Raw genomic sequence first — 7,120 nt, 5'->3', positions numbered from 1 at the left:
GAATTTGTCTGCTCATTTAATGTTCTTGATGAAATGAAACTTACGGCAAGAGACGTTAACCTACTAATGTATTTCGTGAGAATAATTGGAAAAAATAGCTGTTAGGGAATTACTCAACTTGAACATGACTAAGCCTTTAAGGTTTTGTTAACCTCATGTTGCAACTAGTAAGAATGGAGATATTTTTTCCATTTTTTTTTTCACAATAACTTTGAAGCTAAATGAAAATGAGAAACTAGAATTTGTAAATCTTCCACTAGCAAAAGGAAGCTGTGCTGCTGTGATAGAAACTTGCTTGGTCAGCATCTTCCCAGTGCTGGGATTTCTGTCCCTTTCCATGAAAGATCAGCAATTTCTCTCTTGGGTGATATGCACAGCTTTTCAGAGATGAAGACTGTCCACACAAAACAGTTATTTGTCCTTCTTCTTTAACTCTCTTATTCCACCGTCTCTTCCCTCCCATTGTCAGCATGGTGCCAAATTCACTCACTTTGAGGTGGAGTGAGCAGTGCACCAGAAAGTTTTAAGAGCCTGCTGTGCCTCGGGTTGTCTTCTGGCTAGCTGTAGTAACAGTACCTGTGATGTTCATAATTAATGCTGGCGGGTTTTTTTTCTGAAGAAAAAAATCCCACTTTAGTTAACATTTTCTTTTCGGTATGATGGCTTTACCTGGATGCATCTGCACTGCAAGTTAGGGGATACTGTGGTGGATCCCACAGTCCCAGTTGTCAGGTGGGCACCCTGCTCACCTGCTGCAGGGGTGAGGTCCAGACCTGCATCTTCTACCTGTTACCTGGGTTTCTTTTGAKGGGTAGAGTGGGTGGCCAAAGAAGACATCTCAGCACCTTCCATTTGGATTCTCCAGCTGGCCCTGTGGGAGACCAACAGTTTACAACCACATTATGGCACTGTTGTCATAAATGTGTGTGTATAAGTGTATATATAAATACACATGTGTATATATAAATACATATGTACACACACACACMCCCCAACCACTTGATGAAGTCTTTGTTCAGGCATAAATCTGTTAAAATGGATAGTTTGAACGTGAGGTCACCAAAAAAACCCACTGTAATGTCTAAAAATTGGTACATCCATGTTAAAGTGATTAAGAAAGTGTTCTAGCTTAGAGAAGCACAGTGATTTTAGAGTATTGCTTTGTAAAACTGCATCATTGCTTTTTTCTGTTTATTTTATTACATTGTTCTTCTAYAGTGCTTCAGACAACTCACTGAAACTGTACACTGCTATTTATTGAAATGGAGAGTTAGGTAGTGGTTTCTTTATATTTCAAACTATCCCAGTAAAATTTGAACTGAATAAATTTTTGCTTTTAACTCAATAACTTACCTGGAATGGTGAAATTAAAAATGCTCTTGGATATTTCAATTCAAGGGAAACCACCATTGTGYGAGTGTTTTGGGTTTGAAAACAGTACAGATTCAAATTACACTTTCTTCAGATAGATATTTTTTCAGCRTCTTATCACCCTTTCTTTCTTTTTTTGCTTCTGTATTATTTTTGTTTGCTTCCTGGCTTGTGTTTAATTCTGAGCAACTYGGGGTGGAGGCTTCTTGCTTTGCTGTCATGTGGGTGTTCTCTTTAGCAACTATTGTACTGCAGATAAAATATTGCTACAGGATTCACCTTAGAGCTTGACTTGGAGGGGTTCTTGTGAYATAGGGGAGTGCTTTTCTCTTATAGATAAAGCAAATTTGAAATTATTATAACATTTTTGGCAGTCGTCAACCTCTTAACAGTTTCCCCATCATTTTCTGCCTTTTGGAAGAACTTGACACAGGTCTAGAATATTTACTCTATTAAGATTTCCACTCTAGACCGCTTTCTTTTAAGGAGAAGGGAGGGATCTGAAGTATTTTGATCAGAGGAATCTGAAATTTCAGGCAATACTGTAGATTGTTCTACAGARGGGAGTGCTCATAAGAAATTCAGTACAAACAACGTTAAGTTCAACCTTTTTAGATTCTATCAAATGAGCAAGATGAATCTATGTCATCTAAGCTATATTATTCTTAGTACATGCCACATGGAGATATTTCATACTTCATAATCTAAATGACAGTTTATGAATAATCCCTCACAATGAATGAGCTCTGTGAGCCAAAACCAGTTGTTTGACTCATCAGCATCCAGTAGTTTCAAATGGAGCCTTTGGTAAAATGTCACTTGGTATCTGAAAAAATTTAAAAGCAAAACGTGTCATGTTCAGAGAATATGATTTTTACTCTGTTTTTATGATGATTCCATCAAGTCTCATTTTCTATCTTAACCCACTTTTTAATTATTTTAATATTCTAGAAGCATTAGTTTTTTCTTCTCGTTTTTAATGCTTACATTTTATCTCAAGCAACTGGCCTGAAAAAAATGAGAAAGAATGAGAAAATGTAAGCTGGTGACAGTTAAATTTTGTTCTACGTTGATGTACTTTTCACAAAAATCAGCAAAATTAGCATTTATAGATTTGTCTGTTGACATAGGAAAAAAAMCAATACATTTTAGCTGTCATACTGGTGGCAGTGTAAATCCCRGCTTTCTTGATTTTAATAATATTCTACTGCAGTAAAGGTTGCATTAAGGAATGAAAAAAAATGCCTAGACAAGAGCAGTGACAGAAGATTTTATGGCAGAAAGTTCAGTTTACCAAAACTCCATGCAGTCATAGATTTCGTGGGTGTTCTTCTCATTTTCTACGCAAGTCAGTGTTCACAAAAAGTCCTTATCTCATTTATAAAGATGGTGCTGCCAATACCAATACTACTTCTAATCATTTATTAGATTCTGGGAGGCAAAGAGAGGCAGCCTTATCACAACTAGATTTTGTGTGGCTAATACAGGGTGTGAAATTAAGGGACGACCTTAATTTGAAATCGGGGAAAAGCAGCAACATTTGTGGAATACAGGAAGGAGAGTGACAACAGGCAAAGTATTTGGTGAGGGTCAACACCCCTAAGTCACTTCAGTCCTGGGGAAAAGACGAAGCAAGTGATCAATAAGGGCATTAGGACACAAGCCAGATATCAAACAGAGAAGAGGTGGTAAGACAGAATGAGCTTAAGACAGAGCTAAAGAAGGATTGAGGGTGGGAAGAAGACACTAACCTGGAGAAAAATTAAAGGTTAGAAATGAAAAGATATGAAGGAGAATATTGAAAGGAGTGAAGAAGGGCATAAATAAAGGTTTTGAATCAGGAAAGCACATAAAGTAAAAAATAACTTAGAGCAGGAAAGAGATAGGATAGGTGAAATTCAAAGCTTGCAGACATTTATCTAATCATTAGAAAGGAATAGAAAAAAAGATGAAAAGCAGAATAATTCTATTTAAAGATATACTTCCAGGATAATGAGAGATCTTGTATTTTTTAAAATTTAAATTTAATTTAAGTTTTAATTTCCACTTCATTTTCTTTTTGTTTTTTTCATTTCCTAAATCCAGCCTCTCGCCTGCTGGCCACGTCTGCAGTCGGTGGCTGGTAAGGCTGCAGCGATGGGATGCTCTCCAGCCCGCTTTGTTCCGAGCAGGACTTTGGCCGAAGCATACATCTATGCTCGTGCCGGCAGATGGCAGCCCACATGCTGGCAAAGGCTCCGCAAAAAGGTTAGCAGGAGAAACACGGGGAAGAATGTTTCGTGGCTATATATATATATGTGGGTTTTTTTACTGTGAGGATTGGGGAAAGCTGACACACGCAGTCAAGTCTTGTTGCAGTGGCCTGCAGAGAAATCTGAAAGGAATCAGGCAGAGCCCGTGCTTTGTTTGTAAGGAGGTAGGAAAACCTGAATTGATGTGTCCTACTGCGTGCATTTGGTRATGAGCAGGTAAGGGGGAGGGAGTGAACTCTGAGCATCCAAAGCTGTGTTACCGAGATGAACGAGAAGGGCTGAGAACTGCACAGATGGTGTGCTTATGAAGATATATGGGGGAAAAAATAACAAATGGTAAGCATCTGCTTCCCTTTGAAGAGGGATGGAAAAAAAGTGATGAGTATTGATTAGGATAGAGTGTTTATAATAAATATGCAAAAGATCTCACATTTTGGGACAAAYCCTACAGCCCTTACTCATGCAGTGTCCTCTGAAAAGTCTCTCTCTTGCCAGAGAACGGTTAGTATTAAACTTCAACATTGTTGTCGTTTACCTACAGCTATCTAGAGGAACRTAAGGAATAAAAATACTGTCTGCAACAAATGCAAAGTGAAAGCCATATAGATTTGTTGAATATTCTTAAGTTCAATATCATTGTAGCTTTTCCTCCTTCTTTTGGAAAGGTTGGTTGGTCTTTATTATGAATCATTCAAACTGTAGGGCCAGTGTCTTGTACCATATAAATCACTGAAGTTAATAAATCAGTTTACATTAACTGAGCATCCAGTCCTGGCATTTGCTTAATATGAGGCTTAGGAGTGGTAGGTAGAGCAGATGCCAGGAAGGTGAGGATGGTCTTGAGGAACACTGTCTGGAGGACTCGAACTAGAGAAAAGAGTTGTCCCCTTTTCTGCTTTTATTGGAGGGAAATGTSTGGTTAGCCATGCACTTCATTCTCTGGCTTTGAATTTAGAGTTGAACTTTCTGTCTTTCAGAGACTGTGTTTGTACAGCAAACAAAAAAAAACGTTACTGATACGGGTTCAAATGTTTGAAAATTACTGTACRCATAAGCACTAAGAAAAGTAGTTTCTTCACAACAATGCAGTAAAAATCCTGTTTCATGATATTACCGGGAAAAAGCACACTTTACTTTTTCCTAATCTTCTCTCTACTTTACTTACTAATATCCAGGCAAAACTCCATTTCCTTAACTTTTCCTAAATGTTAACGAGGCAGTTTCTGTCAACAGAGACCCAATTCTCTGCTAGTAGGTTTAGCATTCAGCAATGGCTCCTTCCAGGAGATGTTTCAAAGGAAACACAACTTTTATTTCTCTTTTGTGGAATTTGTTAGGCTATGAAAGTAATCAGGCTTTAAAAAGAGGAGTTTGAGGAGTACACTTTATTTAATTTTCCATTATATGTATTCTGATGGATTATACCCTTTAGATGTGTGAGTACTGTATTATTTTACAGTGTTTCAAGGAAAGATTAGAAAATGAGATAATTGAAGGCTTATAGACACTACGGTAATTAACTTCAGTGGCATTGCTTGGTAGTAAATAATGATACTTCCTATTACAGTGGAAACTGGAGAAAACCCATATAGAAATTCTGTCGGTAGTGTTTATTGAAATTGTCAGCAAATTAGAGTAAAATGATACAAATGGTAACGGTAATATGGAAAATAAAGATGCATAGCAGATAGGGCAGGAGTGATATCTAAAATGAATTGATTATATAACTAATTAGTTAATTAAAAGTATACTTACACAGGGTGATCAGAATTTTAGACTGTAACTCAATGTTTTCAAGACCTTCCAGATCCATGTAAAAGGCTAGCAAATTRAGATTGTGGAGGACAGCTCTTGGGTAAATATGCATTACCATTTTGAAGCCGCTGGAGACAGCACACACTAACTACAACCATTGTGTACCACTAGTATCTGCAAAAGAATCACGACAATAGTGTATCATCTGTCTACTGTAAATAACCCATTCTTTTGCATCCACATACTGTATAGAAACTCAGGGTCTGAATCATAAAAGTATATAGATGACTTTAAATATAGATCGTGCCCTTCCTTGTCTCCTGCTTTCCCAGGAATGGTTCATGACACTCAGAGACCTGCTGCAGCCACGACCAAAACATTTCCAGTTATTTCCTTAACATTCGTCAGGATCATGGGGATGGTCACAGAAATCTGAAGCATTACTGGAAAAGGGAGAGAACCAGATGCTGGGATCCACATTTTCCCTGAGTATGTCTCAGGTAACTCTTCTGTAGTAAYTGTCACTCCTTATTGGGTCCAGTGATACGTTGCTAGTATGAACCATAATTCAGTGCAGGAGTAAAATCATTGCCCAGGACACTTGCGGTATCTCAAGGCCTGGAGGAAGGTTCATCCCTGCTGATAAAGGCTCATCGATTTGACAAACCTAGTATTGGAATATATTTTTTTGTATCAGCCACCTTTTTCAGACTTAGGTACAAACTTGGCCACCCAGTGCTTTAGGCCATTGCTGGGAGAACAGGTATCTGCACTGCTCTGCACTGAGAGCAAAGTTAAAGTTAGTTTACCATATTTGCTCCAGCTATTAGTATCAGTTTCTTGCAGGAAAGCCAGAGACTAATTTACCCCACACAAGAAGGATGCATAGCAGAAAGGGTGGGAATGATATCTAAAATGAATTAACTAAATAACTCATATAAAGACTTAGTGCCACAGTCTCTGCTTTTTAGTAATGTTATTATTAGATACCTTATTGGGATGAGAAGAGGAGGATGCTCCCTGCCACTCACACCTATATTGCCAATTGCCAGAGGGGAAGGGAAGGGGGAAGAAATTAGGTAGGTCCTCTCTCCCAAGCTACAAAATTGTGGGAGGCTGGGTCCAAAGAGACTGTCTGCACTCATGCTTTGGGATTGTGCTGAAGTTTGAAATGATTATCAGCTCTCCTGTTCCCTCTACAACACAACAGTATCTTCTTCTCCACTGAAGGGGGGAAAATAGTTGTGGAAACTGCAAGCTTCTGAGTATCAATATGCATTTCAGCCCTTGCCTTTTTCGCTTTCCTTCAATAAGGGATACTCAACATGTCACTGAATAAGATAAGAATCCTCTCATTCACCAAAAACTCACTATGCCTTTTCTCCAGAGCCATAAATTTTTTCAAGGAGCAGCAGTTTGTCTCCTAGCTATGGTGGGGATAGAAAGAGCCAGAGACTTCTAGTCATCCTCTAGCTGACTCTATTCAAAGTCACTACAGCCTTCGGAGAGCAGTATTGCCACCCACTCTGTGTGGAACTGCCTATATACTACATCTCTTTATTCTTTCTCAACCCCAGTAGATGAAACTATGAGGCCTCTTTGGAAAGTGGGGACATGGGTGAGGTGAGGAAAACCTGGAGAGGGCGGTCAGGTTTATAAAGAAAGAGAAAGGATGGAAGGAAGGGTTTGTATTTTGGGAAAGTCAGATGAATGGAAATTTCCAGGGAGCTGAGGCAAAACCA

This window comes from Rhea americana, unplaced genomic scaffold, assembly GCF_003343005.1.
Source record: "Rhea americana isolate MKP2758 unplaced genomic scaffold, rheAme1 scaffold_141, whole genome shotgun sequence".
Classification (NCBI taxonomy): domain Eukaryota; kingdom Metazoa; phylum Chordata; class Aves; order Rheiformes; family Rheidae; genus Rhea; species Rhea americana.
This window is presented reverse-complemented; position numbering follows the sequence as displayed.